Source organism: Miscanthus floridulus, chromosome 16, assembly GCF_019320115.1.
Source record: "Miscanthus floridulus cultivar M001 chromosome 16, ASM1932011v1, whole genome shotgun sequence".
Lineage (NCBI taxonomy): Eukaryota > Viridiplantae > Streptophyta > Magnoliopsida > Poales > Poaceae > Miscanthus > Miscanthus floridulus.
This window is the reverse complement of record NC_089595.1, coordinates 74,466,673-74,493,081: the sequence shown is the minus strand read 5'-3', so window position 1 is coordinate 74,493,081 and position 26,409 is coordinate 74,466,673. Positions and strand designations below refer to the sequence as shown.

The following is a 26,409-nucleotide window of genomic DNA, read 5'->3' as shown; positions in this document are numbered from 1 at the left end:
ACCTATGTTGGTGATCATATTCATGCGTTATATGGATGGTTTATAATTGTTGTTAACTATCGTCCACAAACTCCCCCAAGCTTAACCTTTGCTCGTCCCTGAGCAATGCTAAACTCAGCAATGGATTAAGAGTTTTAAGATTTTTAGAAAGCATGGTAGCAACTCCTTAAAAGTACACATACGTTCAATCAAGAATTTTCCATCGGATTAGAACAAACCATTCTAACTTTCAAACTTACCCATATTACCTTCAACCATTGGGCTTTTTAGCCTTCACTAGGGTCTTCAGCAATTGAAAGATAGAATGATCAAGTCAAGCACTATGTCTCAAGTTCTTTGCTCAACCATTACTCTAGAGTTTTATAGGTTTTCAAAACAAAACTTAGAGCTTCCTTTGTACGACACTCTCAAGTCTCTCAATATATATGGTATTTGTGAATCCTCACCAAAGCAATAGTGATGTTGTGCCATTCTCTTCCTACAACTAAGGCTTATGTGGAGCTCATAGGAGTGGAAATAGCATGAAAGAGCATACTTGCAATACATATATTGTAAAGTCAAACCTCGGATCCAAAGAGAGTTAAGTTATACAATCAAATCAAGATGTGCATGTTTATGGATATATATGGTGGCTAATCTAATTCTACTATATTCCTTGAAAACATATCTCTCTTTTTGAAACTTGGAAATACTTTTGCAAGAAACCATGGGCTATCTTATTCATCTCTTTCTTTTCTTTCTCTTTTTTTTTCTTCAGGCGTGCATCTAAGTACCCATTGTTTTAGATATCTCGGACACTTGTCCATTTTTTTCAATTCTCTTTTGTTATAAATAACTTTTGCATAGCCCATGCCTTTTTTGCAACAAAACTTTTGAGAGATAGAAATAGGAACTTGGAGCATTTATCTAGTGGATGAAAAACCTATCAAGAATATTTTTGGTGTTTTCTCCCAGTGTGGAAGTAAAACATTTTTGAGTGGATCTAAATGGAATGCATGTCTTTGCGCCTACCCCCCATGTAGGAGTAATGCCTATGTGGGTGGTGTGTATGTGATCTTGATTTTAAGAGCATGACAAACCTCTTATAAGGGTCAACAAAGCTTGACTAAACTCAATGCAAAACCAGCAGCATAAAAGAGTGGAAGTTTTCCTAGCTTAAATAACATGTATGACTCTGGTAGGAATTCAAGCTTTCTCATACATGAACTCATCATGTAGTTTTTATGTTTTTCAAAAGATAAATCTCTAGAACTTTAGTATCACTTGGAATAAGATAAACAAACAGCTTAGACCTCCTGATATCTTATTCGTTAATTACCTAGACTTAGATCAAGCATATGCTACCCACGAGTTTCAAGTTCAGAGTAAATACTTATATCAAAATAGTCTTATTAAAAACTTGGTAGAATTGAAGGCAGAAAACTAGGTACTTGAAAAGAATTACAATAGAGCAACTATTCATTATTTTCATTCAAGAGATTACCTTTAGAGTCCTTTTTATTTTATTTAGCTCTTAAAAATAGAAAACTAGACACACACTTTTCATTTTTTAAGATCACACCTTACTAGTATATATCTAAAGGATAATTTTTATTTTTATTTTTTAGTTTTGTATCTTTTTTATGACATATAAATAGTAAAACAAAAGGGAAAGAAATACTTATCTAGACACATGGGGGATGCCCTTCTCCCAAGCTAGTTGTTGATGTGGTCATTCAAACTTGTACTTCTCAGAGCGGGTTCGCCAGTGGTTGTCCTTTCTTGTCCATTAGGAGTCGGGTTCTTGATAAGGATGCACTCCTGGTGGAGTGAGATGAAGATGACCTGATGAACTTGCTCATGACCATCCTGCAAAAACTTCAACAAGAACAACAAAACTCATGGAATGGATTAGAATAAAAGGGTTAGCGGTCAACCATCCAAGGGTTAGTCATTCTTGGAGTTAGAAAGATTTTTGATTTGGCACAATTTTAGCAGAATGTCTTTCTAATATATTTTTTGGATTTTTTAATGTATGCATGGTATTTTCATTTTTTATGCTACCACGGTGAATATTCTTGCAAGTTTTTCACACCATAAGATTATTCACATAGGGCTTAAGGTTTATAATGCAATGATGAAATTTTTATTCTCTTTTCTAAATGCAATGCGAATGCAAAAAGAGTAAATATGATAAAGTAAAAATAATTTATGCAACGTAAAAAAAGTAAATATGGAAAACTACCAATTTTACCTCCTAGCAAGGGTTCAGATTTTTAAGTCCTCCGGATAGGACTCTTCTCTAGTCTTGTTCATTCTTCAAGTGCGTTAATCGGCCCTAGAGATGGAAACCTTGATGGTTGCACCTCTTGTGATGGTGACTCTGATGATGATGCTACCTTTTCTTTCTAGATTTGCTTGATCTGTGGATATGACTTTAGCATAGTAGATTCATCCTTCACAGCTTCTACTTTCTTCTTCATTCTTGGGGAGTTGATCCCTCAGGCGTTGGGATGCTCGATGTCTCCTCATGGAGCAGATCTTCTTTGGCTGTTCATTAGTTGTATAACTATTGAAATAACATCGTACCTTTTGTCCTATAAATTGGAAGTGGATTTTTCCTGATCTGATGTAGATGATCGTGTTTGTACTGTTAAGGAAGGGTCTTCCAAGGATGATAGGTACATCTTCTTCCTCTTCTCCCATGTCAAGAATCATGAAGTTGGCAGGGACATAGTAATCTTGTATTTTTACCATGATGTCTTTTGCTATTCCCTCTGGAAATCGGATTGATTGGTCCACCATCTGCAATTGTATATATGTAGGGAACAGAGGTTCATCACCAAACAAATAATCAAATATTACCTTGGACATCATGTTGACACCTGATCCAATGTCGCAGAAGGTGTTGTGGAAGATTCTTTGTCCTATTGTGCACTCAATCATCGGTACGCCATGGTCTTCCTTTTTGGAAAGGAATGGTGAAGTGAGGAGGTGCTCAAACTCTGATCAGAGTGTGTTGATCATCTTAACTGATTCTTCTCATGGCTGCTTGGCCTTGTTCTTATTCCTTCAGTTGTTCCTCTTCTTGGTCACTATTGTCTCTTTGGGCAAGTATGCCTTTTGTGGAAGACTCAGAGAGTGATGTATACGATTCTTGAAAGTGAATTTCTCCTTTCAATCCTTTATTGTGAAGCAGATCTTGGCACTATCCGCGTAGATGATGGATTTTGCAGTGCTAAGGAAAGATTGGCCCAAGATAATGGGTGCCCTTAAATCTCCACCTGTTTCTAAAACCACAAAGTATATGGGTACATATGAGGATCCAACTCGTACACAGATGTCTTCAAGAATTCCCTTGGGGTAGCAGAGTGACTGATCTGCAAGCTGCAAACACATGTTTGTGTACAACAAAGTATCTCCATTGATTTTATCATAAATTACCTTTGTCATGATGTTAACACTTGCTCCAAACTCACAGACAGCTTCTTGGAATATGTGAGGTTCAATGGCTATGGGGATGATAGGTTTTCCTGGATCTCCTTTCTTGATAGGCAAGGAATAATCCTCCCATCCTCCGCTAGAAGGTTCTATGTAGTATCTTGTAGCATTGTGAATATCGACAAGATTTGTAGTTTTGAGATGTTCTGGTTGCCCCAAAATCTTACCTTTGTCAGTCGAAGGAACAACAACTGCTAGCTGAGCTATTTGTGATTATACCATTTTATTAAAGCTATGTTGGTTTTTAATGGATGAAGAGAAGCTATCCATTCTATTATTTATGTCTTCTAAAATGTTTTTATTGGAAGCTAGTTTTCTATACAAGCCCTCCATAATTTTAGCTTGACCAGAAATTGACTCTCTCAAGGGCGGTTGGTTATTGAAAATTTTGAAATTATTATCTTGATAGTTACCTTGGTAGGTTGGCCACTGTTACTGATTCCATTCTTGATTCGATTGAGGACGATAGTTGTTGTTGATGAAGTTCACATCCTCTTGGGTTTTAGGACAGTTGTTTCCTGAATGCCCAGTGTTTTCACATTTTCACAGGTAATGCAGGAATCATGAATGTACATCACTTCTTGCTTCTCATTGGCTCACTCTTCAAGCCTCTTCATTAGTAGATCCATCTTGGCAGACAACATGTCTACCTCCTTGAGTTGATGCATACATCCACCTCTCTTGTGGATCTGAAGACGTTCTTCATTCCAACCTTGGTTGGAGGCCATCTTCTCCACAAGAGCTGTTGCTTGTGCGATTGTGAGTATTAAAAATGCACCTCCAGCAGCAGCATCCATATTCTCACGGGTGCTGTTTGTCAACCCATGGTAGAAAGTCTACATGAGTAGCCAATCCTCCATCCCATGATGAGGACATTCTGAAATATAGTTTTAGAAGCGTTCCCACGCCTTAGGGACAAATTCACCATGTTGCTACTAAAAACTTGAAATTCTTCCACGTAGGGCATTAGTCTTGCCCATGGGAAAGAACTTTGCTATGAAGGCAGTGGAGCAGTTCTCCCATATAGTATTTCTATCTTTGTTGGCATAGAACCATTGCTTCGCCTTCCCCAAAAGTGAAAATGGGAAGAGGCTTAGTAAAATGGCATCTCTAGTAACTTCTTTGGTAGAGAAAGTGCTGCAAATCTCCAGGAAGAGTTGGAGATGAGTACTCACATCTTCATGTGCCTTTCCACAAAACTGGCTAGCTTGCACCATGTTGATGAGAGCTGGCTTGAGCTCAAAAGCATTGTCTCCAATGTTGACTGTCGGTCCAATACGAATGTTGATCGTAGTTGGAGCAGTGAATTCACGGAGAGTCTTGTTACCCATTGCTTCAAAAATTGGTGTTAAGCTCCGCCTTATCTGGTTGTCTTCTGATTCTAAAGCTAAAACTTTCTGGAGTTTAGCCTTAGTTCTCCTGAGTAGTGCTTTTGGATTTTCAACGTAGTTTATCAAAAGGTCAAAACCAATAATACATTACCCTACAAAAGGTACAAAAGTAGACAGAATAAGGGTAAGCCTATTTGAGCAAGGGTATATGGTTTTCTCGATCACATCAATAAGTAAAAGTTTATCAATATTCCATGATTGCCTAGCTACCTTCCCCGGTAACAATGCCAAAAATGTTTGTTGGTATTTATTAACATGTGACTTGTTTACATAGCCACCTAATATTTGTTGACATTTCTTAACATCACTTTTGCTAAGTTGTCATCCCTAACTATGATGCCAAAAATGCTTGTTGACATTCCTTAGCATCACTTCTAGAATGACACTAAGAAGTACTTAAGTATTTTATTGTGAGTAGAAAGAATATTTATATATGAAGGGATATGCAAGCACACAGATAATTTACCAATATAGCATTTTACCCGAGAGTATTCCAATTCTCATTATTTATATTTTTACCACAGGAAAGGACTGGCGGATGAAATATATTGATAACTTATACATATGATGGAGAGATAAACCATAACCATTACTCTACTCACAACAGGGGTAAGTCAAGAGATAAATATATATGACAAATATATGATAAATAATCATTGATAGTTGATAATTGAACACTCAGAGTACTGCTTTCTATGGCATTAGCATGCTAAGTAGATATTAGAGAAATCATTCCTAAGTCATTATTAATTAAAAGTCAAATCATACTACGATTAGTGCAATTACACTTAATAATCATGGCTAAGATCAACTCCATATCTACACATAAGGGATATTACTAAGGAAGATCAAGAACAGAGCATGACTTCCTTCGTAACTAGATACTACTTGACCTATATTTGGGGAGTGGACTACAAAGGAGTCAACGGAAGTGTCACATCCATGATCTACCACATGGCCCAGAATATAGGGTGCAACCGTAGGTAAACAACATATAAGCACCACGCTTACACAATGTCGACCACTCACCCCATATATTTTAGAGTGATTGCTATACGAACTTATGCTTGAACATAAAGGCAATCTAGCTATACTAAGCATATAATCAAAGTAAACGATGAACATGACAACTAGGAACATGAATAATATTAAGAACAATGTCATATCAAATGTAGCAAACATATAAATAATGAAAGATACAAAAGAGGATACATGGGCTATACCAAGCCACGCTCTTGACAAGATTAGAAATCCAAGCGAAGCTGCCTCCCTCTAGATCTAACCTAGCTAGCAATGACCTAAAATATTATAGGGCTACCATGTGGGCCCAGGGGGCTAGCTGGCCTACAGGTGGGGCCGGTTGTCTGCCTCTCGTAGTCTTTTTTGGTGGTTTGCCTTCTAGTATCCTCTGGAACCTTCTGGAGTTGTTTTCGTCGAGGATAAGCGTGATTAATTCTTATGTTTGGGTCCACCTTGATGGTTTTCTAGATAAACCCTGCTAAAAATATAGATTCACCAAAACTCATGGAATTTGTTAGTTTAAACCTCTAAACCTATGTTGGTGATCATATTCATGCATTATATTGACGATTTATAATAGTAGTTAACTACCGTCAATAGTCATTTTCACGAGGGGATGTTAAATACTCAAAAATAGCTGTTTTCATGGCGGTGTGTGGAGCACTCTCATGAAAATAAGTTTTCATGGCAGGATTTACGTCACCCTCATGAAAAAGATAATTTTCTTGAGAGTGTGTTTTTAACTCTCACGAAAAATTATATCTCCCACGAAAGCTCCCATTTTCACTACTGAGTCCAAGTTGATAAAAGAACTAAAGAAGGTACATGAATCCTATCATAAAAAGAACTATGCAGCTACTCCTTCTGTCCATAAAAATACAATTCTCACTTTTTTGAGCCAAATAATTTAAATATTAATTAAAGTTATATAAAAAATACTAACCTTCAAGTGCACAATAATTTGTTATTAGAGACACAAATGTTAATAATAATCATTACAAACTTGGTAAACTTAAACTTATTTGAATTGCATAAATCCTATAGTTGCATTCTTTTATAAATAGAGAGAGCACAATTTATGTTCGCAGAGAAAATGTATATATCTTCAAAAATGAAAAGCAGGTGCTATTATTTTTTGAAGTCAATGACGGGGGTTAAGTAACCCCACCTGATACAATCAGGCCACAGATGCTGGTGGGAAACTGGGGGTGGCAAGGCTTATGGGCCAGATACAAAGTTTAGAATTACATTAGGGGAGAGGGTGTAGGATCTCTAGATGGCCTAGAGGGGGGTGAATAGGCCTATCAAAACAAACACTCAAACTTTTATCAAATTCACCCTACGGCACTGCCGCTCTAGAGGGTGGCACTGCCGGACTGCGGTACTACTAGGCCAGAACAGCAGCACTACCGCACCTACAGACAACTTCGAGTCACAATTCAAAATCCATGAACAAAAACTTAGATCGGAGAAATTTCCTAGCTTACTACACGTATGACAATCACAGATCAAGAGCTAGAAGTGGTAGGAACACCACACACAAGTACATTGACTAGAAACCCTAAAAATCACCTCAACCACAATATGTGATGCAAGTAATGTAAATCAAGCACAAGTGACACAATGATTTATCCCATGGTTAGGCTCAAAACCAAAGCTTGCCTATGTCCATGTTGTTGAGGTTAGCCACTAAGGCTTAGGGCTTTCCAACCCTTCCTCGTTCTTAAGTCAAGAGACTTAACTCTTGAGATGAGGGGTGAGTTTACTAGCTTCAAGAGATGGTTACAAACCTCCTAAGGCTGCCACACAAGTTGGCAAGCTCCATAGGCGCCGCTCTAGCCAGCTAGGAGCGAAGCTCCAAGTGTAACATACACAACCACCGACCAAAACATAAACCAAGTGCTCTTTAGAGTTGGGGAATCAATGGAGCTGCTCTCTAATGGAGTTTTGGACCCTTTTCCCTCAAGGATTGATGGAGAAATCAATGGATTTGCTTGGGGGATTGAGGTCAACAATGGAGAGAGAGAGAGAGCTCCTGCTCTATTTTGGGCATGCTGAAGTGAGGAAGAAGAGGCAGAGAGTTGTTGGGGAGGAAGGGGAAAGGTATATATACCCCCTAGCCCCCAACGGTCACCACACCCAAGGGGTCAGATGAGACGGAGCCCATGGCCTCGAGGTTAGGCGATACAAAGCCCGCACACAAGTGGTTCAGCAAGACGGAGCCCGCGGCCTCGAGGTCGGGCGTGATAGATCCTGTGACCTTGGGGTCGGGCGAGACCTTTTAATACACCTTGAGCCATCTAGGGAAGTCAGCATGGGCGCTAACTTCCTTGTGCCGTGACTCAAGTGGGGTAGTGCCTCTCTTCAAGTGCAGTAGTACCGCACCATGTAAGACAGCAAGGGTAATAGTGAAGTGTAGACTGCCTTGACTGTGAATCTGAGGATGCATGTGGTTGTTTAAGCACTTGGTAGCATATGTTAGCTTAAGCTTTGTGTCCCCCTTTATAGTATGGCTTTTCCTATACTCAAATTCAAAATATAAAAGAATTTAAACCTTCTTTGAGTTTGAAGCCATCTACATTTGTAATTGGGGGCTCCTCCATTTCGTGTAGCATCCTAGAAAACAAATTCCCTGCTTGTCATCTCGATAAATCTTATTAGTTCTCTAATTGCATGGTCATTATTACCAAAACCCATAATTAGGGCTTGATTGCACTTTCAATCTCCCCCTTTTTGGTGATTGATGACAACCCAATTAGAGCTTACAAAAGATATGAAATAAATACTAAGATTTTCGAGCCATGGGTGTAGAGCCTCCCCTTAAGTATGTGAATAGAGAATTGAATTCTTAAATTGGCATAAGAAGCCAAGATTCATATTTTAGTGAAAGTGACGGGGCTCCCCCTACATCCATGCTCCTGTGGGGTGCTGCATACTGTGTTAGGTATATAAAACATGATGCAAATGACAGTTTATGCACAACATGGTTTGTTGTTATAGCTGGGTGCGGCACTACTGCACTTGCTGTAACAGCACAGATCAGAACAGACACCATATAGCTTGTGATACATATAAAGATATACATTCTAGCACAATTGTATCACAAGCGACAACATAGATTAATATATGTCCATATCCCACACATATAAAAAGTACTTAAGTAACATTATTACATAAATAGAGTTTCTAATGGACTCTCAAACTCTCACCTAACGAAGACTACTCTAAATGGATATGAACATGACTCTAGCTACAGCAACCTCCATGGCATCATAAAAGTTGTTGACCCCTCTAATTTTCTCCCCCTTTGGCATAAAGCACCAAAAAAGAAAAGAAGAAAGACCAACACTCACTCCACATCCTCTTGGATGGTGTCCCAATCGACATCATCCCCACCAGCAGCTCCACTAGCACCTACGACATCCTCCTCTCCACCACCACCATCATCATCATCATTCTCGGAGGAAGAAGAAGACACCACCGCCCTCCCTTGGTGTTGAGTGGTTGAAATGTGGCACTCACGCTTGGTGCTCCTCCTCGTCCTCACCATCATCCTCTGAATCTATCTTAGAAAGACTAGGGAGGTCATCAAACCTTGGTGGTGACTGAACTGGAGAAAGAGGTGGTAGCCCTGCACGCTTTCTAGCCTCTCGGTTGGCTTCACGGTTCTCCAACCGGTCCTAATATGCGGTCCTCACTGCATAAGTGCATGTGGTGAAGATAGCCTTGATCCACTTCCCAAATTTCTCCATCTTTTTTTCCTTGCGAGGCCTAGAGCGAGATGACTCAGGCATGTCCTCAACTGATGAAGAGCGTCTCACTGCCCTACTAGCACCTACCCCTCAAGTCTTCTCAATTTTGTAGACGGCGTGAAGACCATCTTTCTCAAATCTATAGCTAGAGACCCTCTCAATCATAAACATGAGATAGGAGGCATAGGGTATCCCCTTTCTCCCATCCTCCATGGCATTCCTCAGCTCACGCCACATGAAGCGAGGGACATTAAACCTGTCACCAACAGGAGCAAATCTGGCAAGCACATTCCTCACATATCCATTAAGATCAAAATCTACTCAGGATCGATAGTGTGCCTAATCAAATTATTCTGAATGTAATAATAGCTCTTTAGGCCACTAACTTTCCCATATGCTCCTCTCCTATCAATCTACATATATGCAATATCATGGATCTCAGCTCTAGCCTCATCATGAATATAAGTGAAGCCCCGCTTGTAACACCTCTGGTGTTTTGACCTAACACTAAAACTTGCCATGTCATCATATGCATTGCAAAGCATTCATAAAGTAGAAAATTTTGAATGCATTCACTAAATAAGCTTTATTTCATAATGTTGTTATTTCATGTGATGTGATTCAAAACCCTAAATAAAGATCATGACCACAAGGGTCAAATTTCATGTGATCATGTGAGGTCATGTGTCATTTGACTCAAATAACCCTAATGGGCCATGTTACTGGTCAAAAATCAAAGTTAAAGTAAAAGGTAAACAAATCAAATTTGAATTCAAATTCAAATCATAAAAGTCCTTTTTGCCCCTTTTGTCTAATTCAAAATCCATGTGGATTTTGGAGTTGTGGCAAAAAGCAAAGTTGAAGATTATTTTATAAGGATCAACTTTGGTATTCAAAGTTTTTAAAGTTTACATATAAACTTTGGAGAAATTTTGAAATGATTCAAATGCTCAAATGTACCCCAAATTCAAATTTCAAAATGGAGGCAGAATTAGAAAATTTTCCTTGAAGCAAAGTTGTAGAGTTTGAAAAGTTGAGCAACTTTCATTTTTGGAGATTTTCAACTTCTTTAGAAAATTTGTGAGTAATTTGAAAAAATGACGTAGTGGCAATTCTGTAAATACTTCAAAATTGAAATTCGGCCGAGCGCCACCTCTCTGCTTGCCGCCGGCGCCACGCGGATGTCACCGCCGATCAGATTGCACCGCTTCCTCATGCATTGACACGCAGCTGGTGCCATGGCGGGTCCGTGCGTGCGCTGTCGACACCGGGCAACCCCTTCCTGGCTATAAATAGCAGCAACCACCGCCGTCGTCCCCGTTTTCCCCCTCTGCTCTGCTTCGCCGCCAGCTAGGCTCTGCCGCTCGTCGTAGCCACCGTCAAGCAGCGTCCATCGTGCCCAGCTATGCCAACACGATCGCCTCGGTCTTGCGCTTCTCTGTGGCTTGCTCACGTCGCTTGGGTTGGCTGGAATCGCCCGGCACAACGTCTTGTTCCCCGAGCCCGACCGGAGCTCCACCACCATCAACTCGACATGGCCAGACTGTTCCCGACCATCTCCGTCTTCACCGAACGCACCGGCGTGATCGTGGTGAGCTACTAAACGCGATACTCGCTTTGTTTTAGACTCTACTGCACCGTTGCCGGGGTTATGCCGTGCGCCGTCGTGCCCGAGCCGCCATGGTCGGCATGGAGTCTTCTCGGGTGCGCCTTCTGCCGATCTGAAGGCTGGGATGGGTTCATAGGAGTGTGTAGATCATTTGAGTGTGGTCTGCCTCGCTGGAGCGTCACCATCGGCGCATTTTGGGCTGGCCAGCGATGGTAGCGCCGCCGTGACCTGTATGAGTCACTAACGATTGGGGTCGGGCTGTCAGTGAGAAGGAAGGAGAAGAGGAGTGAGGTTTTATTATTTTCTAATTTTGAATAGTGCTAAATCTTTGGAAATTTGTAGAAAAATAATCATAACTCCAAAAATTCTGAAAATTTGTGTGTAGCCTCTGTACATGCTCTAGTATGGTTTAAAAATTTGAAACATGAAATTTGGATAAATTTTTAATGTTCAAATATTCAGTCCATTAATTAATAAATGCAATTTCCCTGATTTTTGTAGGCCACTATATAATTCCAAAAATTATGAAATTTGTTTTGGTACACTAATTTGACATAAGGAAGCTTACATAAAATTTTGAGGTCATTTGGAACAAGTTCATTTTTGGGCTTATTTCCAAATTAGTTCAAAAATGGATGAAAGCAAACCCTAAGTGTTAGTTTAGGGTTTGATCTTGTTTTGGTCATGTTTTGTGACCAGTAAGGTTTCAAGATCCGTAGTGGTCGAAGGGTTTGCCATAGTGGTCGGAGAGTTCACCATGGTAGTCGGTCGAAAGGTTCGCCGTAGTGGTCGGAGAGTTCGCCGTAGTGGTCGGAGGGTTCACCGTAGTGGTCGGAGAGTTCACCGTAGTGGTCGGAGAGTTCGCCGTAGTGGTCGAAGAGTTCACCATAGTGGTCGAAGAGTTCACCGAAGTGGTTAGAGAGCTCACCGAAGTGGTCGGTGCTGGCATGGTCACATCCGTTACGAATATGGTTTGATTAGTTTGGATTGTAACTGTACCGTGAAGGAAAATCGTATTCGGGGTGTTTTTATATTTCATGCACTATGAAAGCATCATGTTTACTCTATCATCATATTGAAGCATATGTTATTATTTCATGTAGAATCCGAGAGTGAACCGATCCTAGTTGAGCAAGTTGTGGAAGAATCCCTAGTTGTCTCGGGATTTGATAATCGTGGTACTGATCCGGAACCCGTGATCATCAACGAAGGCAAGCCCTAGTTTATGCATTAAACCATTACCTTGTTTACTTTGAAAAGTTTATCACCTATGTTACTTATTGCATTAAGTTGATTAATTCAAATGCTACCTACTTGATGCATTGCCTACCTTGTTAATTGTTTACCATGCTTGAAGATGTTTTCATTTACAAAGGCGTAGAATGCTTAGTATGCTTTATGGTAGGCTTTCAAAGTAAAAGTTTCGATACAATCAAAGATGGCATACTAGCCAAAGAAAGAAAGAAGATAGAATGAACTAGAGACTAGTCGGGTGACTTATCTTGAATGTTGGGTAACATTGCTGACTATGTTGCTTAAAGGCCACTCATTGTGGATCTTCTGAATGAGACACTTTGTAGTACTGGTCACATACTCCGGTAAGCCTACTTCAGCTAATCCGATACTAAGACGAATGCCCACGCACTAGGAGTGGAGAGATGGCGGGAGTAGCGTGTACCCTCGTGGCTGGAATGTGGCCGGATTTGAGGTGTGCTGTGGTCTTGGGTGGCATGGAGATGGCTTAGTATAGGAGGATCTGGTAGCGAGGTTGATATATGCAAGATTAAGTTCTACATATGTCGTGTGATAAGGAATCCCCAACTGGGACTTGAATCAATTTGAATTGCCGGTGCTCCGTGGATATGGAGACTCGATTCATTACAGAAGCAATGCAGGACTGGTGAATTACTAAAATATGAGAAAAGAATGGAATGAGAAGGAATGGAATATGGGAAATGTACATTTAGTTGAGATAATGAACAAAAAGGACTTAGGGGTAAAACTTGAAAATAGGACAAAAATAGTAAGCTTTTGGCAAAGAACTTTGAACCTTGCTACATCCTTACCCTACCCTAAACCCCTGCATCTCTAAAAGTATTACACCCCTTTACGTCGGGTTAGTCTTGTTGATTACTTTTGTACTCAGGGTTTGTTAACCCTTGTTGTAGGTGAGTCGCACACGCAGGCTTGTTTTGGTCCCTGCTGCATGTTTGTGTTTAAAGTCAATGACGATGAGGAGTGATGAATGGCCTTTGGACAAGGCACTAGTTTGTATGATAAATAATGTTAATGTAATATTATCCCGCTACTATGGTTGTATGACACTTATGGTATTGTAAGTTTGAAAACAACTGGTTTGTAAACTATGTTATCTTAAGACTTCCGCTATCTTTTACTCTGATGTATATATTTGAATAAACTATTGTAATTTGCAATGTCTGTGATTGGGATCCTATTTGAAAAGAGAATCGTGGATAATTTGGGTTTCCCGAGGATACCCGATAGACCTGTTGAGTTGTTGGGAACTCGTGTATGCTATCAAAGGTCTGTTGAGACAACGATAGGTGCATGTGGGTCCAATTCCTTAGGAGGTTCTGTCACAGCTGGTATCAGAGCAGTTCCCATCTAAGATCATTGTAGGTTACTTTGGAAAAACCTTCAAATTGATTTGGATCAAAGAAAGTAAACTTGATATTTTAAAGTTCAAATTTCTTTCTTCTTACCTTTTGATCTAGACTCAATCCTATCTTATTTGAAAGTTTGTGGCGGATAATATGATTAGGTTTGTCCTATGTATTAAAAATCTAGTACTTCTGATTATATAAATCTTTTGTACCTAGATTCATAAGATCGATTCATTCATCATGCTTGAACAACTTGCATAATAATTCCCCTTAAAGAAGTGGTTGGGTAAGTAATGTCAATCCCATTCTTGCTAACCTCCATTATCCTTAAGCTATTCTTATAGTCCTACCCTAAATTCTATAGGCTATGGCAAAGACCAAGGTAACCGCACGCAAGTCCACGGGACCTCATGGAGTCCCTCGTCACTAGTTGGCACCACGAAACCATGAGCTTGGTGAAGGAAGTCCCAAGACCCTAGGAGATGATCTTTAAGCAACCCCGCCAACATCGAGAACCTTACCAAGGAGCTCAACACTCTTCGTCGAGCTCATGCCAAAGATCAAGAGGAGCTAGCGAAAATGCAAAGGGGCATCACCACGACCATGGAGCTACGGAATGAAGCCTGGACACGAGAGGATGCAGCCAATGAACACGTCCATGAGTTGGAATTTTACGTAGAAGACCTAGAGATGGACAATGCCATTCTTCATGAGAATGTTCACCTGCTATACGCTCAACTTCATCCACCTCATGGGGATGGTGAAGTTATAGATGAAGAAATGATTGTAGCTCCAGGAGAAGTCGAGAATGAAGAAGAGGAGGAGGATCTTGAGGAGTTAGTGTACTTCTCAGATGAAGATGAGGTTTCGTCCGATATGGGCACAGATGCCGATGATTGAGAGCTCAGAGTAGTAATAGTTCCTTTACTTCTTTCCTAGTAAACCAAGGTTGTCTTGTGGGATACAAGACATGTAATTTAAATAAGTAACCCTTTGTAGCATGAAACCTTTTAAATGCTTTCAATAAAGAATAATGTAAGTAAACGTGTTTCTCTAATAGATGCCTCATCCTATCACCCAAACTGGTGCTAGTGGCTCACATGACGATGATGAGTGCCCAAATCCTCCACCAATGCCTTTGACTATGGCAGATGCCATAGCCGCACTCATCAACGCAATGACAGAGAATGCTAGGCTGTTAAGGGAATTGGCGTAGAACCAGCAGGCACCATACCCTAATTGTGGCCATCGTAATAATGGAAATGACGAGTCAACCTATGTTGATTTTACTGACACATGTCCACCAGTGTTATCTAAGGCAGAAGAACCTTTAGAAGCAGATGATTGGCTTAGGACAATAGAGCAAAAGTTTGAGCTGATTCACTATACCGAGGTTCAAAAACCTAGGTTTGCGGCACAGCAACTCCGAGGAGCTGCTGGTGCATGGTGGGCAAATTTGGTAGCAATGCAGCCCGTTGGTCACCAAATCAACTGGAGGGAGTTCAAAGATGCCTTCAGGGCACACTATATTCTATACGGTGTGATGACCATGAAGTTAGAAGAGTTCTTGGCTCTTAAGCAAGGGGAGCACCCGGTGATGCATTATGTTGGGCGTTTCAATCACCTGTCGTAGTATGCCATAGAGTATGTGAATACTAACAGGAAGAAGAAGAATCATTTTCTTAGAGGCCTAAACACTAAACTTTAGACCATGATGGCAACTTGTGGTAACACAACTTACCATGAGACAATCAACATTGCTATCGCTTTAGAGGAGAATTACTGCTGACACAAGGAGGCAAAGAAAAAGAAAATATTTGCTTCCGGATTGTCGAGTGGAAAGCATCAGAAGATAGTCTACCATCCTCAGAATCATGGCCGTGCACCATTTCGCCCACAACAAGGCCAAGGCAGGCAGCAAATCTTTATTCGCCCTGCAACTAATACACCTTACCCTTATCAAGCACCGCAGCAGCAACATAATACAAATAGTGCAAACCATAATGCTACTTCCTAGAATCACAATTATCCATGCTATAATTGTGGTAAACCCAGACACTTTTCTAGAGAATGTCCATATCCTAGGAAGAACAATCCTGATGCACCCAAAGCCCCTATTACTCAAGCTCAGAATCAGTACAAGGGCAATACTCAGAACAATCAGAAGGGTCAGACTGAGAAGAAAACCAAAAGAGTCTTCTATACTCAGGTGGAATCCATTCTAGAAGGAGAACCAGTAATGATGGGTATGTTTCCCATTGCTAAGCATCCTACAATTACCTTATTTGATTCTGGTGCATCCCATACATTCATCAATCATACATTTGTTGTGAAGCATGGGATAGCTATTGGGGAAATAAAAGAGCCCTATCATATACAGTCGCCCGGGGGACGAATATGTACAAGGGAGGTAGTTTAGCATGTACCTATTGATTTGGGAGGTTATGAGTTCCCTACCAATATGCTGATATTAAAGGATCAAGATATAGATGTGATCCTTGGTATGAACTGGTTAACTCAACACGGGGCGATCATAGATGTCTGTCGGGGACCTAATACCAGGGTACCCCAGGGGATGGAACCGATAACCACCAAATGTAAAAAACTTCTGAACGCATAAGGGCACCATGTCATCCCTTGTTCGAATGACAGGAGTTCGGTTCCGCCTCGCCCGACACCTTTGGGACGGGCTCGGTCTCGCCCGAGGGCCGAGGGATAAACTCCGTCTCGTCCAACGCCTTGAGGACGGGCTCGGTCCCGCCCGAGGGCTGAGGGATGAGTTCCGTCTCACCCAATCCCGGAGGGGTGGGGTCAGCCTCACCCGACGCCTTTGTGGGATAACCCTGCCTCGCCCCAAAGGCTCAAGGCTAATCTCCGTCTCGCCCGACGCCTATAGGGCGGGCTCGGTCTCGCCCGAAGGCTAAGGGATAGATTCCGCCTCGCCCGATCCCGGAGGGATAGGGTTAGTCTCGCCCAAGAGATAGGGACTGGCCTCCGTCTCACCCGACGGCCCAGAACGAGCCTCGCCCTGATCGATATCTATCCCTCATAACGATGGGTACAGGACGAGACAAGACGTTCGGGTCAACCATGGCTCCAACGACCATACCCTGCGCCCTGACAGGAAAAGAACTGCCAGGGAACGACAGGACTGATGCTTTAGACCCTTCCGGGCGCCGCAGAGCCCAAAAGGTATTACAGGTGCGTGCACCTCACTCTGTAGAGTTGTAGGCGCCGCCTTCAGCTCTGGGACACGGAACCCAACGAAGATATACGACAACCGCTACACTCCAAGAACGGATTTGCTATCTCCACGAACGACGGATACTCCGTCACCGCGCTGTGGACCCGAGGGAGCGGGGGGGCCCTCTTCCCGACCCCTCAGGTCCTCCAAGTCAGAGAGCCTTGGCCACGGCGCTACACCGGACCCCGACCCCGAATTCTCCCAACAGGAATCATGGGAACCAGAAGGCGTGTGGAGCAAGGCTGGGGGGAGGCCCCTAAGTCAAAACCACTGTACTACAGCCCATACCCTGGGGGCAGCATGCTGTGACTGATCTGACATCCTACAGAGATATTGACAACATCGTAAGCACTTATCTTCCTTCGCACTCATCAGAATGGGGGACCTGACCAGGTAGACATGAGCCACAAGGCTAAGTAGAGTACGCATCCTAGAGCCCTCACCCTTGTAAAGCCAGCCCCTTCATCTATAAAAGGGGAAGCACATCCTCCATCAAAGGGACGGAAAAAATAGGACCGAACAATAGAACACATTCACACACATTCAAGCAGCTACGAAGCTCTTGACCACCTTTCAATCCTTCGATCAGAGACTTGGGACCAGTCCCTCTCTCGGCAGTTTGTATCCCTTACTACAGATTGTTTACGGTGCTAATAACACAAGCAGCAACAAACTGGACGTAGGGACGTTCCGCCCGAACCAGTATAAATTCTGTGTCCTTTAGCGCACCATCCGAGCCTAACGCGCATTACTATAAATTTACTTGCCGGTGCTTGTACGAAACACCGACAGTTGGCGCGCCAGGTAGGGGCTCTGCGCGTTCCAAATCAGGTCTCGGATGGCCACCCACGCAATCACCTGGGCCCCGGGCGCACACGTGCGTTTCGGCGACCTGGATTTCATCATCACATTAGGAGGAGAGCTGGCGCTGGCTCACTCAGCCGCCCCATCTCCCCCTTCGATCAACTTCAGCCGTCTCAGGCTTAAGGGCCCACCGGGCAACTCCCGAGGAATCTCGACACCCAAGGAGACCTCTCACAACACCACCATGTGTTCGGAAGGGTCCGGATGGAGCGCCCCGACAGCGTTTCCGTTCGGTCTCCGCAACGTTGCGGCGACCGCTGGCCGCCTTCTGGCGCTGCGTGTGGTTCAACCACCCACGGACATCGAGTTCGTGGGGGCGATTGAGCGGGATACGGAGACCCTCTACGAGCTCCTCAACGAGGAGCCTGTATCGCTCTCCAGCTCAGATTCTAGTAGGGGGAGCCACCACCCTTCCCGGGAATGCTACATGACGCAGACCCCCGAGGGTCACGTCGAAAGCGCCTCCAGGGAAGAGGCCACCCCTACAAACAATCCTGACGGCAGATCCGGGGAGGATGGGACAGCCCCATCTCACCTGAGGATGGAGCAGCTAAGGGCTCGTCAGCAAGAGATCAATGAGGCCGGGCAAGGGCTCGCACAGGAATACGCGGACATCAATCGCGAGATTGAACGCCGCAAAGACGGGGGGCGCGCGCGCGCCACAGCCCGCACCGTACATCAAAGGATCCTCACCGACGATGGGGCCTTTCCTCACTTCACTCGAGCCAGCCAGAACATCGCCGCAGCAACCGCCTTGCTGCATGGCCTCCCGGAGGCCGCGACGTCCGAGGATCGACGCGCTTATCGGGAGATTCGCACGTTGCTCGAGCGTGCAGCCGCGCAGCAGGCGGAAAGTTCGTTGTCTCGACGACGCGAACCCGACACCAGCCAGCGCGCACCCTCAGTGCGTCCCACCAAGGACGCATCCGTACACCAAACACCGCCAGCCGGCGGGTAGCCCTCCGTCGTCCCTGTACATCAGCGCCTCGGCCGTGGCCACGACGTACGCAACATCATCGACGCCCGGAGGCGTGCCCACGGCGACGAGGGAGAAGCAGCGCGCCGCGGCTATCATCCCCGACGTGGCGGGCGCTACGACAGCAACGAGGACCGAAGCCCTAGCCCCGTCCTGCCAGGCCCTCAGGCCTTTGGTCGGCACATCCTCAACGCTGCGTTCCCTCTAAGGTATCGACCGCCTACGAACATTCCCAAATATTCTGGCGAGACAAATCCCGGGCTTTGGCTCGAAGACTATCGGCTTGCATGTCAGGCCGGTGGTGCGAGTGATGATAACTTCATTATTCGCAATCTCCCGCTGTTCTTGGCCGACTCGGCACGAGCATGGCTGGAGCACCTACCGTCCGATGCTATTCAGAGTTGGGCGGATCTGACTGAGATCTTCGTGGGTAATTTCCAGGGCACGTACAAACGCCCTGGAAACCCATGGGACCTCAAGAACTGCCGTCAGAAGGCCGATGAAACCCTCCGCGGGTACATCCGGCGCTTCTCCCGACAGTGCAACGAGCTCCCGAACGTCGCCGACGCCGACGTGATAGGAGCCTTTCTGTCCGGAACGACCTGCGAATCCCTGGTCCACAAGCTGGGACGCAGGGGCCCGCGAACTACCAAGGAACTTCTGGACATCGCCACCAGTCACGCCTCTGGAGAGGAGGCGGTCGGAGCCATCTTTGATCGCTCCGACGGAAAGACAAGGCGGGACGAGGACGCTAGCGAAGGCGCCTCCAACCGTCCCGCCAAAGGGAAAAATAAGAAGCAACGGCGCGACAGCTCACTCGCGGCCGCTGCCGACCGCAAAGGTGGCCGGAAGCCCGCGGAGGGCACCCCGAACCACTTCGAGAAAATGCTCGAGGGGCCATGCCCAAATCACGCCTTCCCGGCCAAGCACCTATACAAGGAATGCGGCCTTATGCGCAAATACTTGGCCGGGGGTCTGAACAAGGAGGAGCAGGGGAAGGAGCCTGTTCCCACCACTAACGACACGGAGGAGAAGGACGACACCTTCCCAACACCGACCGGTGCCCTCATGATCTTCGGAGGATCAACGGCCTACGACTCCAGGCGCCGCCAGAAGGTCGCACGTCGAGAGGTCTATACCGCAGGACCGGCTATGCCAGCATATCTCCGGTGGTCGGAATCCGCCATAACCTTCGACCGGACCGATCATCCGGATGCCATCCCACACCCGGGAAGGTATCCGCTTGTCGTCGACCCGATCGTCGGTCCAAAGCGGCTCACCAAGGTACTGATGGATGGGGGCAGCGGCCTCAACATCATGTACGCCAAGACGCTCGACGAGATGGGCGTCGACCGAACGCGCCTCCGCCCCGTCCGAGCACCTTTCCATGGCGTCGTGCCAGGAAGGCAAGCTGTGCCACTAGGGCAGATTGACCTGCCCGTCACTTTTGGGGATCGATCCAATTACCGGACTGAGACCCTCACCTTCGATGTAGTGGGATTCCCGGGGACTTTCCACGCCATTCTGGGGCGACCATGTTACGCGAAGTTCATGGCCGTACCCAATTACACATACCTAAAGCTAAAGATGCCGGGCCCCCGTGGGGTCATCACCATCAGCACCTCCTTCCAGCGTGCTTACGAGTGTGAGGTCGAATGCTGCGGACACGCATCCGCGGTCATCGCATCCGAAGAGCTCGCCACCCTCAGGGAGGAGGTCATTGAAGGGACACCCGACGCAAAGAAGTCGTCCGGATCGTTCGAATCGGCAGAGGGCTCCAGGGACGTGCTCTTGGATCCCAGTAGCTCCGAGGGCAAAAAAGTCCGAATCGGGACCGCGCTCTCCTCCGCATAGGAAAGCGCGCTCGTCGACTTCCTCCGCGCCAACAAGGACATCTTTGCGTGGAAACCCTCGGATATGCCGGGCATCCCGAGGGAGGTCGCCGAGCATACTCTCCAAATCCTCCCGGGCTCCAAGCCGGTGAAACAACGCCTGCGCCGCTTCGACGAGGAGAAACGCAGGGCCATCGGCGAGGAGATAGCCAAACTACTGGCCGCAGGATTCATTAAGGAAGTATACCACCCAGAGTGGTTAGCAAATCCTGTTCTTGTTCGGAAAAAGAGCGGGAAATGGAGAATGTGTGTTGATTATACTGGCCTCAACAAAGCGTGTCCAAAGGATCCATTTCCTTTACCACGAATAGACCAAATAGTCGATTCCACCTCGGGGTGCGAAACCCTCTGTTTCCTGGACGCATACTCAGGCTACCATCAGATCGCGATGAAAGAGTCCGACCAGCTCGCGACATCTTTTATCACGCCCTTTGGATCATTTTGCTACGTTTCGATGCCATTTGGTTTGAAAAATGCTGGGGCAACGTACCAGCGCTGTATGCTTAGTTGCTTCAGAGATCTCATCGGGCGAACTGTTGAGGCCTATGTCGACGACATCGTAGTCAAATCCAAGCGGGCTGACCACCTTGTCGCCGACCTTGAACGTACCTTTGCGAAACTCCGGGCGAACGGCATCAAGCTCAATCCCGAAAAATGTGTTTTCGGGGTCCCGAGGGGCATGTTGCTCGGCTTTATCGTCTCCGAGCGTGGCATCGAAGCCAACCCAGAGAAGATATCAGCCATCACGAGGATGGGCCCGATCCAAAACATAAAGGGGGTTCAGCGGATCACCGGGTGCCTTGCCGCTCTCAGTCGATTCATTTCACGCCTCGGCGAACGAGGACTCCCCCTTTATCGACTCCTGAAGAAAACTGACCGCTTCGAGTGGACAGCCGAGGCTCAGGAAGCACTTGACATGGTTAAACGATTTTTAACTAAGCCGCCGGTCCTAGTTCCTCCATGCGATGGAGAATCTCTCCTACTATATATATCGGCCACCACCCAAGTGGTTAGCTCCGCCTTAATAGTAGAGCGAGAAGAAGAGGGGCACGCCTTCAAGGTGCAGCGCCCTGTATATTTCATCAGCGAGGTGTTATCCGACTCCAAAACCCGCTACTCCCAGATCCAGAAACTCCTCTACACCGTCCTCATCACCAAGAGGAAGCTACGCCACTACTTCGAGTCACACCCCGTGACAGTAGTGACGTCGTTCCCCCTCGGCGAGGTCGTTCGTAGCCATGACGCTACAGGAAGAACCGCAAAGTGGGCACTCGAGCTGATGGATCAGGGCATTTCTTATGTCCCCCGAACGGCGATCAAATCTCAGGCACTGGCTGATTTCATCGCGGAGTGGACCGAGGTCCAGATGCCACCAGCAGCCGTCGATCAAGAGTACTGGATAATGTACTTCGACGGATCGCTGATGAAGAAGGGCGCCGGAGCAGGACTAGTCTTTGTATCCCCCCTCGGGGTCCACATGAGGTACATGGTTCGGCTTCATTTTCCCTCATCAAACAATACTGCAGAATACGAAGCGCTCATCAACGGCCTACGAATCGCCATCGAGCTGGGCATCCGACGCCTTGACGTCAGGGGCGACTCTCAGCTGGTCGTCAACCAGGTCATGAAAGAGTCGGGCTGCCACGATACCAAGATGGAGGCATATTGTCAAGAGGTCCGACGTCTGGAGGACAAATTCGACGGCCTCGAACTCAATCATATCCCCAGGCGCCTCAACGAAGCGGCCGATACACTCGCAAAAGCAGCATCCAGCCGAGAGCCAGTTCCAACAGGCGTCTTCGCCAGTGACCAACACAAACCCTCGGTACGCTACGCGGGGTCGGAACAAGCCGACGGTGGCCCTTCTAGTCCGACCCCCAAGGCCGATCCGCCAACTGTTCCTCCCGACCCCGAGGTCATGGAGCTTGAAGAAGACCCAGCAATGGAGTCCGATCCTCCCAATGACTGGAGAACGCTTTACATCGACTATCCTCCTCCACGACGTACTACCAACCGACAAGACAGAAGCCCGACGGCTCGCGCGACGCGCCAAATCCTTCGTTCTTGTAGAGGGCGAACTCTACAAACGAAGTCACATCGGAATTCTGCAACTTTGTATCCCGGACGAACAGGGAAAACTCCTACTGAGCGACATCCACGGAGGGGCATGCGGACACCATGCCGCACCAAGAACCTTGGTTGGGAAGGCATTCCGACAGGGTTTCTATTGGCCCACCGCAGTAGCCGATGCCGAGCAAATTGTACGCACCTGCGAAGGGTGCCAATACTACGCTCGGCAAACACACCTCCCGGCCCAGGCTCTCCAGATGATCCCCATCACGTGGCCCTTCGCGGTCTGGGGGCTTGACCTGGTTGGGCCACTTAAAAAAGCGCCCGGAGGCTTTACCCACCTGCTTGTCACCATAGACAAGTTCACAAAATGGATTGAAGCTCGGCCAATATCCACAATCAAATCCGAGCAAGCTGTGCTGTTCTTTCTCGACATCATCCATCGCTTTGGAGTACCGAACTCCATCATCACAGACAACGGCACGCAGTTCACCGGCAGGAAATTCGTTCGTTTCTGTGATGAACAACACATCCGAATCGACTGGGCAGCCGTCGCGCACCCCCGGACGAACGGACAGGTCGAGCGCGCAAATGGCATGCTCCTTCAAGGCCTCAAACCCAGAATTTTCAACCGGTTGAACAAGTTCGGCGCGCGTTGGCTCGCTGAGCTCCCGGCTGTGCTCTGGAGCCTAAGGACGACTCCTAGCCGGGCCACCGGCTACACACCCTTTTTCATGATCTACGGCTCCGAGGCCGTTCTCCCGACGGACCTCGACTATGGAGCGCCAAGAATCAGAGCATATGACGAACAGGGAGCCGAGGCATCTCACCAAGACGCCATGGACCAGCTGGATGAGGCCCGCGACATCGCCCTCCTCCGTTCAGCCAAGTACCAACAAGCGTTACGGCGGTACCACAGCCGACGGGTGCGGGGTCGAGCCTTCAACGTCGGAGACCTCGTTCTCCGCCTTGTGCAGAGCAACAAGGATCGCCACAAACTCTCCCCGCCCTGGGAAGGGCCCTACATCGTCGCGGAAATACTTCGCCCAGGCGCCTATCGGTTGAAAACCATCAAAGGAGAGGTCTTCACCAACGCCTGGAACATTGAGCAGCTACGTCGTTTCTATCCTTAAAATAATCTTGCACTTTTCTTTATCAGTTTTTGTCTTAACAGAACCTCGATCCTTAGTGATCCCGACCCCTACAAATCGCGAGGGGTCAGACCTCACTCGGGGGCTGGCATGTGATCGTAACATATGTTATGTGTAATACAAGTATCGCGATTGCAAAAAATCCCTGTGTTATACTTACAAACATTCTATAAGTTTTCCATTCGCCTCGTAAATGAGTCTCGAGGGCTAAGACCTTGGGAACCAATTCTGAACACAACTGGTAGGACTGCGAGACACCCACGCCCCAGCGGCTGCAACCTCTTTGCTCACCAGTTCAATCAGAATTAGTTTGCCCACGTTCCTAGCTTCCTATGACTTAGACCATGAGAAGAGTTGGAAAGCGCTAAAATGACTTGCCACAAGCAAAGGATGTAATTTTGTTCATTTTTTGCACGAATTCACCACTTACAAAGCGATGTCATTACAAAAAAGGAACAATGTACTCTGAGGACTGTTTACCTCGGGGGCTTCCCCACAACGTTATTTCATTACAGTCTCGGCTCAGCTCTACCACAAGTGCTACTACGATCGCCGCGCCACGCTCTCCATCGGCGACGTCGAGGGCATGTACACGGGCCAGTTCGTCCACTGCGGCCGCCGTGACACGCTCTCCATCGGCGACGTCGAGGGCATGTACACGGGCCAGCTCGTCTACTGCGGGCGCCGTACCACGCTCTCCATCGGCGACATCTTCGCTGGATCCTCGAAGGCGCCACCATCTATGACGCCTCCGCCGGAGCGTCCGGGGACTACGCCATCATCGTCAGCCGCAACCCCGGCAGCAACGCCACCGTCATGACGTCTGGGGACTACGCCATCATCCCCAGCCATAACCCTGACAACGGCGTAGGGGCAGGAAACGCCTCCCGCCAAGGGAGGAGCACAGCGAACGACGACGCAGTCAACGACGTACGACGCCCACCGGCGCCTCCTTTCCTTCGGCAGCAGCGACTCCTCAGCAAGGGCCGCGCGCACCATCTCATCTACGTTGGATAACCTCCGGCTCGACATCACGCACCAGAATCACGAGCAAGTTTGTAAGTTCTCTATCTCTCTCTCTGGCATTACTCTTCCTCACTCAGGAACCACCGCGACGCACGGACGCGTTTGGCGGAAAGGAAGAAGAAGGAGAGATAGCGGCTCGGAGGCAGAAGGGGAGGTGGGATGAGAGCTCCTCTCCCCCTCCCTATTTAAAGAGGAGGCGCAGTAACTAAGGAAAGGCGAAAGGTCGGACGAAAAACCCTCTCCCTTCCCCTTTTTTAATACGCAATCAATGCTGATTGATATCTGAGGGGACGCGCCAGAGGTGACGGGACGAACCCCGGTCTACGAAGCGTCCCTCTTTGGTCAAACTGAACACTGCCTGGGTATGGCCCGCCACTGACCCGCTCCGGACGCGGCAATTAAGGCGCCCACATAGGCAGACAACTTTTTCGCCTCCCCATGCAGGACCACGGACGACTCGATGACGGGACCCTTCAGATCTCCTGGGTCGACCGTTCGGCCCAGAAGACACGACGAACGAACGACCAAAGAAAGATAAGCCTCTCAGCTTTCACATTTTATGCGTTAAAATTTGTTCGCAAGATTCCGACCCCGTCAAATAGCAGGGGCGCGAACATCACTCGGGGGCTGTCGAGGATGACTACCAATCCAGACATCCTCTTCACCCGACCCCTCCGTACGCTTGAAACTAAGGGCAGCGATATACAGGCACAAAGCTTTGAGTAAAACTGGACGAACTAGCAAACCCTACGCCCCGATAGCTACGATGTTTCTGTTCACCAGAAAAATCATGCTCAAACGCCTCTCGCGTCTCCAGTTTCGACGTCCGCCTTTCTCAAAGAAGGGATCGGAGGGATCCGCCTACAGCTGTCAGGTTGCCCAAGCTAATCGAACAGCTCGGATCGTCACCGAGACACAAAAACGAAGAATGGCAATTCTTACGCAGGTTTTTCCAACCTCGTCACAAACGTCAGGACCCGAACCCCTCTGGTAGGAGCTTTTCCGCCACTCATACCACCAAGGTAACGTCACCACCTTTATTTTCAATTAAACCTTGCATTCAAAACATTTCATATGCAGAAAATTGCATCCCAATGATTCGTGTTGCATCACGAAACGGCTGTCGCCTTATCCGATATAGGCAACCACAGGCTGAGGTTCGAAGGTCGGCCCGCGAAGGGCTCGAGGCCGCCTCACGCCGAACAGAGCCAGGGAGAGATAACCAAGACGAGCCCCAGCGGCCCTGCCCGACCCCGCTCAGAAGCAAACCGGGACGTCTCGACCTTCTCTCGTTCGATTCTAACCTCGAG

General features: G+C 46.7%; 1 non-coding gene across 1 annotated transcript; it reads left to right on the top strand.

The window, feature by feature from the left end:
- Window positions 1-4,338: 4,338 nt before the first annotated feature.
- Window positions 4,339-4,445, top strand: LOC136514539 (small nucleolar RNA R71). Its single transcript, XR_010773695.1, has one exon. It is a non-coding gene; the product is annotated as a small nucleolar RNA R71 (small nucleolar RNA).
- Window positions 4,446-26,409: the final 21,964 nt, after the last annotated feature.